Source organism: Priapulus caudatus, unplaced genomic scaffold (assembly GCF_000485595.1).
Source record: "Priapulus caudatus unplaced genomic scaffold, Priapulus_caudatus-5.0.1 Scaffold1426, whole genome shotgun sequence".
NCBI lineage: Eukaryota > Metazoa > Priapulida > Priapulimorpha > Priapulimorphida > Priapulidae > Priapulus > Priapulus caudatus.
In genome coordinates this window covers 10,698-18,754 of record NW_014578487.1, presented here as the reverse complement: position 1 = coordinate 18,754, position 8,057 = coordinate 10,698, and positions in this window count along the sequence as shown.

Here is an 8,057-nt window from a genome sequence, read left to right as displayed (position 1 = left end):
ACATGCCCAAAATGTTTGGCTACTCTAACTAGCTGCGTTGTAGAGACTTAATTAAAAAACATTGCCGCTCCCATCATGACGGGCATTAGCCGTGCTAGCGAGAAATAATCGAGCGAGATAAGCCGGCATAGGCCGATGCCCGAGAAGTCAACCTCACACCCATGCACCGTGCACCGAAAAATCATTCATTAAATATTAATGTTTATGCGAAGTGCGCGAAAAATCCGAACTCTCACGAAGCAACGCCCTATAGCCTGCACGTAAGGATGGCGGACAGAAGTGGATTCGAGAGTCGCGGCGTTTAGGGCATGTGGGAGGGGAGTGTTATTAGGCAGACCGATATATAACCGACCTAGGAGTATCGTATTGACAAGGCCAGGTTCGGTTCTTGTTTTAGAGGAGCCCAAGAAGAATTCTGCTGAATGCAAATACATAGAAATTAACTTATTTCTAGACTCGCAGGCAACAGAGTAGAATAATGTTTGTCGTGGAAATAGCACTTATTTTCCGCTTCTGTTCCGTACTGTACACTCTAGGTATAGTATTAGCTCTTGATATATATATAATAAATATAATCTTCTTACTCTCTCACTTTACTCTCTCTCTCTTGCTCTTGCTCTCACCGCTCTCTCTCTCTCTTCATCTCTCTTCTCTCTCTCTCTCTCTCTCTCCTCATAATATATATATATATATATATATATATAAATAATATATCTTACTCTTTCTCTCATTTCTCTCTCTCTCATTTCCTTTCCTGACCTCCCTCCTCCCTCTCACTCTCCATCTCCTGTGACCTCTCTTTGCCTCTGTTTCTTTCTACCCCTCTCTCTCTCTCTCTAGTCTCCGCCTCTCTTTCCCCCACTCCCCATCACATCATTTCATTTCCCTGGCAAAAAATACCATATATATATACCATATAATAATAATATACATAATAATACCATATATATATATACTAGCTATTACCCGTCCTCCAGTCAGGTTTGAGTGGGCTCTGATTTGAGGATGGCGGTTTAACCATTTATCTCTGACTTTTATTTGATGATGTATTTACAGTAAATGAAAAGTACTGATATTTAGACTCGAGTCATATATCAATATTTGTTAAAAAAAAGTTGTATCTAAATATTTATAAAATCTGAAGTTTTACCTTAAAATGACATAAAATTAAAAAAAAAGAAGGGAAATGGGGTGATTTCATAGTACAATTTCACTTATTTAGATATTATTTTTGAAAATATTATTCTGGTTAGAAGCATCAATAATAAGCAATGCATTGAGTAGTTTTGAAGATGTATTTTCTTGAAAGTCAGTGGACGGCGGCGGGCAGGGTTACACCTCCCGTTGTTAAATATTTGCACACACACGCATCACACGCGCGCGCACGCACGCACACACCGTATTCACACACATACGGGCATGCGCACGCACAATCACACGCGCACCCACGCACACACATACCACATTTAGACACAGACGGGCGCGTATACACATAGGCGCACACACACACGCACACGCACACACACGCACACACACACACACACAGACAAACACACACACACATACACACACATACAACTGCAGCCGTCTCTCGTTGAGGTTTGTCTTAAATTTTCGCCTCACAGCTGTGCGCGGCAGTGATTGGCTGTTTATACACCGCAGCCTCAATGGCTTTGGTGTGTGCGTGTGTGCGCATGCGGATTTGGCGATCTTAAAATTTGGTGCGGGTTTCCGATGAATGCCGAATTCTTCTTCTGGCACATAACTTTTTAGAAAATTGCCTCCAAAAGAAACTTTACGATCGAAAAATCGCGTTCTAACGTAGCGGAATGTACTCGGGACGTCCAGAAGGGGCCCCAGCTCGATTTGCGTGAGAACACGTGGCACGGTTTCGGAGGAGATACGGAAAACGACACTTCGGCTCTTTTAGCCTTTAAGTGGCGAATACAATTAGCGAAAGATTTAACTGCTCATGAAATTACAATTAATGATATCGTCAAATTGCATTACACTGCGAGGCTCAAGTCAGCTCAAACTTTAAAAATATTCAGGGGCCCTCAGTATATGCAGTAAATTAATTAAATTGAATTATTAAAATTAAATTAAAGTAATTATTACACAACATACATTTAAGTAATTAAGCAAGTAGATTAGGCACGAGTGACATCTACAAGTTAATGAAATTTCCAGCACTGTATTTGAAACCATTTTTTTATCTGTGGTATATGTATGGATCTCTGACTCTTGAGTATGGAATTACATCTTAGTGTGGTGTGAATAACATATAGACTCAGAGTATGATATACATCGCTTTGGGCTACTTCCAAATATCAAAGCGTAAAAATGAATTTGCCACAGAATTAAAAAAGGCAGTAAAATGTAGAATTTTCAGGAATCAGTGCAAATTAGAGGCAAACCACTAGTACTAGTAGTAGCAGTATGCGATTAGGTGTTGATAGTGTCGTTTACTAATTTGTAGTGGCTAGTAGTAGTAGCCTAGTAGTAGTACTAGTAGTCACTAGTAGTAGTAGTGGTACTGCCTACTGGTAGCATTGCCAGAAGATTGTGATTAATCATTAACCCAATTGCAAGTTTCCTAGTGTATGTGAGCCAGCTTAATGTACAAATACATTAAGATTATAATATATAACATACAGATTATAAATTCTTCTGTCTGCTTCGTAATAACAACAACAGTTCATACTGACGCAAGTTATTATTTCCACATACACATTGCAAAACAAACCCTAACCTTATGTGGGGTTGTGTAGGAGAATTTGGGAAGCTTGACAATAATTTTTCGCCCATGTGTATTAAGTCTAAACATTCAGTAAAACGCAAAGGAATTCATAATATGAACACATAGCGCTCTATAATAACCTATGCAGCGCGTAACAATATTCAGCCTTATAATTAGATAGCATAGACTGAGAATATATTAATGTTTATGTACTTTGTTTTAGTGGCAGCTGAACTGTATTACTAAGTACAGTCACAGTTGATTCAAAAATAAATCAACAGCAGTCTGTAATATTAAAATTTTACACATTATTTACACACCATTAAGAGTAAAGCTTCTAATTTTCTAAACGTAACATTTCTTTATTTCGAGCCCCCCGCCGTCTTTGCCTAATTCCCAACTCCCCTTCGCGTAAGTAGTCTGGAATGCGTAGATCGATAATTTTTGCAGCCGTTCTGCGCAGTATCTTTTCAAGGATTTGGCCCCAAAATATATCGGCTTCGGTAAGTACGTTTTTACTGTCTTTTAGTATTTCATTCCAATGTACTGTTAAACACTGCCAGGCAAAATTTTAGAAAATAATATGGACGAATTGATGAGAAATCGAGCATTTCCATTTACCCAGTTTAACGGCGTGCCTTTGTTCAGACTTTGGCGCTCTCCACCTACAACCGTAAGGATCGTCTCAAACACAAATGTTATCCAGATATTTCTATTAATACTCACAATATATCATCTTAGACTACATATACCGAGAGTTTAGGCAATTCTCCGTCGATCGTGAGCAATATCTAGACTGAATTCGTTCGAACGAGAACAGAAAATCGCCTGCTTGTTTACGAGTTGCCAAGCCGACGTTCAGTGCTTGGGCGCAAGCTCACACGCAGTCGCAAATTTGTGACTCCAAAACTGACAAAAATTTGCCCTCTCTGCGCAGACCCAGTCACCCAGGGCCAACAACCCGGGATGGTTGCTTTGTGGCCGTACATACATGCGTATACGGGCGGGGGCTAAACTTATTCAAGCACGATGATGCGTACACGTAAAAGTAGAGGAAATTTATCTAAATTTGAAGGCAGCCATTTTCTCGACATCTTGTTCGTATGTGTACGGGCATTGGCGAGGCCGGCGTGCCAAGCCCATGTACGATAAACTGCCGCCATGGCCATCTCCCCATCGAATTTCTACTCAAATATGTGCGCGATGTTTTCTCTACATGTTCTCATGATTTTTGCGCAACAATTTGTTTAATTTTCATCCCCGTGACCTTTACAAACGTATAATAAACGTATTTTCGATGTCTGAAGTTCTCATGGTTGGTACACGTTACATTCGTGTTTGTTATAAATTATATATTGAGTCTCACATGACCAACACTAATGTAGAAAATCCACATCATATTATAATAAAAGTTACAAGTGTGACATAATGCCTTTTTTATGGGGCTTTATTCTATTCTATTATTCTCTTTGATTAAAATAGTTAGATTGCAATGAATTCTACTACGCGTTAATATACATCTTCGCTCATCAATAATATGTTATGCATACAAATACGTAAAAATTTGATTGGGTAATTCATGTGAAAATTCTCATCTACGCCTTCCTGAGTTAACCGACTTGATCGTACAATGGTAATTTCCCTTTATCGTTTCATCTTTGGTGCATGCAAATTTTTTTGCACAGTGCACATCTTTAGTATAAATACTGTTCTTATAGTACAGCATAATATAATAATTATTATAAAATTACCAAGAATACATTTCTCAGTTGAATTAGCTTATAATATCTAGATATTAAAGAGTGTCTCTGAGGATCTAAATTGAGAAAATTGTCATCTATAAGTATCGAGCACTAAATATGAATTCGTCATTTTAAAACGCTACAATTTCCAACCAGCCAGGTTAATGTGAATCGCCTGCCGTTCTCTTGCAGCACGAATTCCGATCTATAGCTAAATCTCCACCCGTCAATTCATGTTAAATTTTCCTAGTTAAAATGCGTCTATGAGAATCGTATTATGATGAAACTTTCATCTGTCGAGCGCAAAACTGTCACCCATCGACCGTCGAACATTAAATTCGTCATTTTAAAGCGTCGTGACATGTGATGATGACGTCGTGACGTGTGACGTCGTCGTAACGTGTGACGACGTTGTAACGCATGGCGATGTGGTGACATTGTGACGTGTAATGACGTTGTGATGACATTGTGACTTGTGACAACGTTGTGACGTGTGACGTTGTCGCTAGCAGGACCAGGGACGATGAATTCGGCGGTGAACGACACGATCAGCAACAGCATCATGTCTGACGAGATGTCCGACTGTGACAGCTCACAGGACTCTCACGGATTCGAGGATGAGCTTCTGATGACACACGGCGGGGACGATGTATCAGCCCAGCTCGCAGCGTCCGGTGAGAAAGAGGGTGAGGGGGAGGAGGGAGAGGGGAAGGAAGGGAGGAGGGGGCAGGAAGGAAGGAGGGAGAGAGGGAGAGGGGAAGGAAGGGAGGATGAGCTCCTGATGACACGGCGGGGACGACGTATCAGCCCAGCTCGCAGCATCCGGTGAGAGAGAGGGTGAGGGGGAGGAGGGAGAGGGGAAGGAAGGGAAGAGGGGGCAGGAAAGAAGGAGGGAGAGAGGGAGAGGGGAAGGAAGGGAGGATGAGCTCCTGATGACACACGGCGGGGACGACGTATCAGCCAGCCCTCGCAGCATCCGGCGGGTTGAGAGGAGCGGTGGAGGGGGAGGCAGGGAGAGAGAGAGAGAAAGAGCGAGCCGAGCCGAGGAGAGATGAGAAGCGAGAGCGACTGAGGAGAGCGTCGAAGCCACCCCTTGGCTGCGCACGCCAGGTATCGCTAGATTCAATGCATCGCTTCCCGCCATCGACGCTCTCATCTTGAAGAAGAGGAAGAGATTGAGATCGGCTGAGACGCCCGGCAGCCGGGCTCTACTTGCGCCCCAAACAATCCACATAACAGACCTCTTGAGAGGGATGGAGAACGAGAGAAGAGGGGAGCAATAGCAGTAGCATGGGATTCACGATGAGAGATAGAGTGAGACAGCTCAAGGAATCGTGGGGGAGTTAATTAATCCTCTAGCACCTCTTATTCGTGCTTATTCAACACGCTTCGATTGCATGTCCGTCTGTCCATTTTGTAATTTCTTCTGCCCCAGCTTAACGAAAATCTTGACTAATTCTCCGTCCGACGCGCGTCGGTGTACTCTGCGGGGAATACGACGACGTAGGTGCGACTAAGGTGGGTCTCCCTGACATCGCCCGTTTCTCATCTGCCCCTTACATGGTTCCCGTCGGTGTGCGCGGCCGCAGCGGCAGCGATGCGTCGGGTAGAAGAAGAAACGGCCGCACGGTTCGAGACGAAATCCTTCGATCGAAAACGACATCAGACGCGTTTGGATACAGCCGTGCGTTATTTCTGTGTGCGGACGGTGGGTGCCTGGGTGGGGGGGTGGCGTGCCTGGGTGGGGGAGGGTGGGCTGGACCCTGGGTGGGGGAGGTGGGGTGCCTGGCGTCGGGCGGAGGTGGGTGCATGGGTGGCGGGACGGCTGAGGTGCCTGGTGGGGGAGGTGGGTGCCTGGGTGGGTGCGGAGGTGGGTGCCCTTGTGTGAGTCGTGGAGGTGAGGTGCCTGGATGTGGGCGTGAGGGTGGGTGCCTGGGTGGTGGAGGTGGGTGCCTGGCGTGGGGGCAGGAGGGATGCGCTGGCGGTGTGGCGGGTATGGATGCAAGGATTGATGCTTGCCGTGCATCGCAGATGCTGTGCTGTAGTGTTCTTGCAGGCCGTTGCATCGGGGGCGCGGCTGTGTGTGGTGCTTGTGTGCTGTGTGTGCTGTGTGTGTTGGTGCTTGTAGATGTGTGTGTGTGTGGTGTGACTGTGCTGTCGCGTTGCGTGAGATGCATTGCGCTGCGCGCCTGTGCTCTGCCGTGTCTGAAGTCGTGTGCTGTGGTGTGCGTGCCTGCGCCTCCCGTCGGAGCCAGTGCGGATGCGCTGTGTGATGGTGCCCGTGTGCTGCATGGCAGTGTGTGTGCCGTACGTCCTGTGTGCGTGTCGTGTTTTATAGTGCGTCCGTTGCCTGTCTGCTGTCTTCATGTCTGTGGTGTTGACAGTGTTCACGATTGCACGTGTGCCAAGTGGCGTAGCCAGAGATAAATCTACGGAGGGGCGCGCTGTGCATTCTTGTTTTGCGTCTGTTTTATCGACTTTGATAACAGTTCTCTGCAGCCAGTTCAATAGGTAGGCCTTTCCTAATCTTAGTTCGGGGGGCCCGAACCGCCCCCATCGCCCCCCCCCCCCCTGGCTACGCCATGACGTAGTGCGTCTATGAGGCAAAATGTTAGAAAATGGTGGAAAACTAAAATTATGATAAATGAACGATTAAACCGGGCAATGCGGACTCAGTGCAAAACATCCGATCACCGGCCACAGCTAGCAATGTCTACCTACTTCACGACTATCAGTTCACAGTTTCTGTGGTTTCTGGAAGAAAATCACAGAGAACCTGAATAATGGTAGCGAGGTAAATCGACCATACCATCGAACTAACGGGCCGTGTCGCAGGCCCAGCGACAGTGGTGGCGACCAGTGACATTTTTGATTTGCTAAATTTAAGGTTGATTAATTTGCGGGACGACGCAGCCTGCCGCCCCCCCCCCCGGGGCGGTGCGGGATGGGGGAGGGCGGCGTATCAGTAGCGTGACGTGCTATCTATCAGTCCACTGCTACTCTACGATGACCCGTGCAGTCAGTGCCACAGTTTTGTGTCGTGTGCTTCGTAAGTGCATGATACACGTGCTTGCGTGCCGTTACTGTAGTGCGATGGGTGCGAGTGGAGAGATGTGAGCATACGTATCCTTTCGTGCCGCTTGCATGCGTGCTTAAGACGTGTTTGTATGTGTGTGCCTGACATTCTTTACGTGCCTGGTTTGGGTACGTACGTTGGTTGTGCGTGTGTGTGCTGTGCGTAGCGTGGCCGTACTGGTGCGTTGAGTGTGCATGCTGGTGCGTGTGTGGGAGTGTGTGCATGCGGTTGCGGTAGTGCATGCTGAGTGCCGTGCGTTCGTGGTGTGTGCATGCACGTGCGTGCGTGCGCACAGCCGCTGTGTGCATGCTGCGGTGCGTAGCCGTGCGCTGCGCTGCGTGTGTGCATGCTCGGCTGGCGTGCGTGTTCTTGCTGTGTGCATGCGTTGCGTTCGTGCGGTGGGTGAATGCCTGTGCGTGCGTCGTTGCTGTGCGTGTGTGTTGCGTGAGGCGAGTGCTGCATCGTGTTATTAATTACCCTGTGTTTGTGTTAGCGAAAA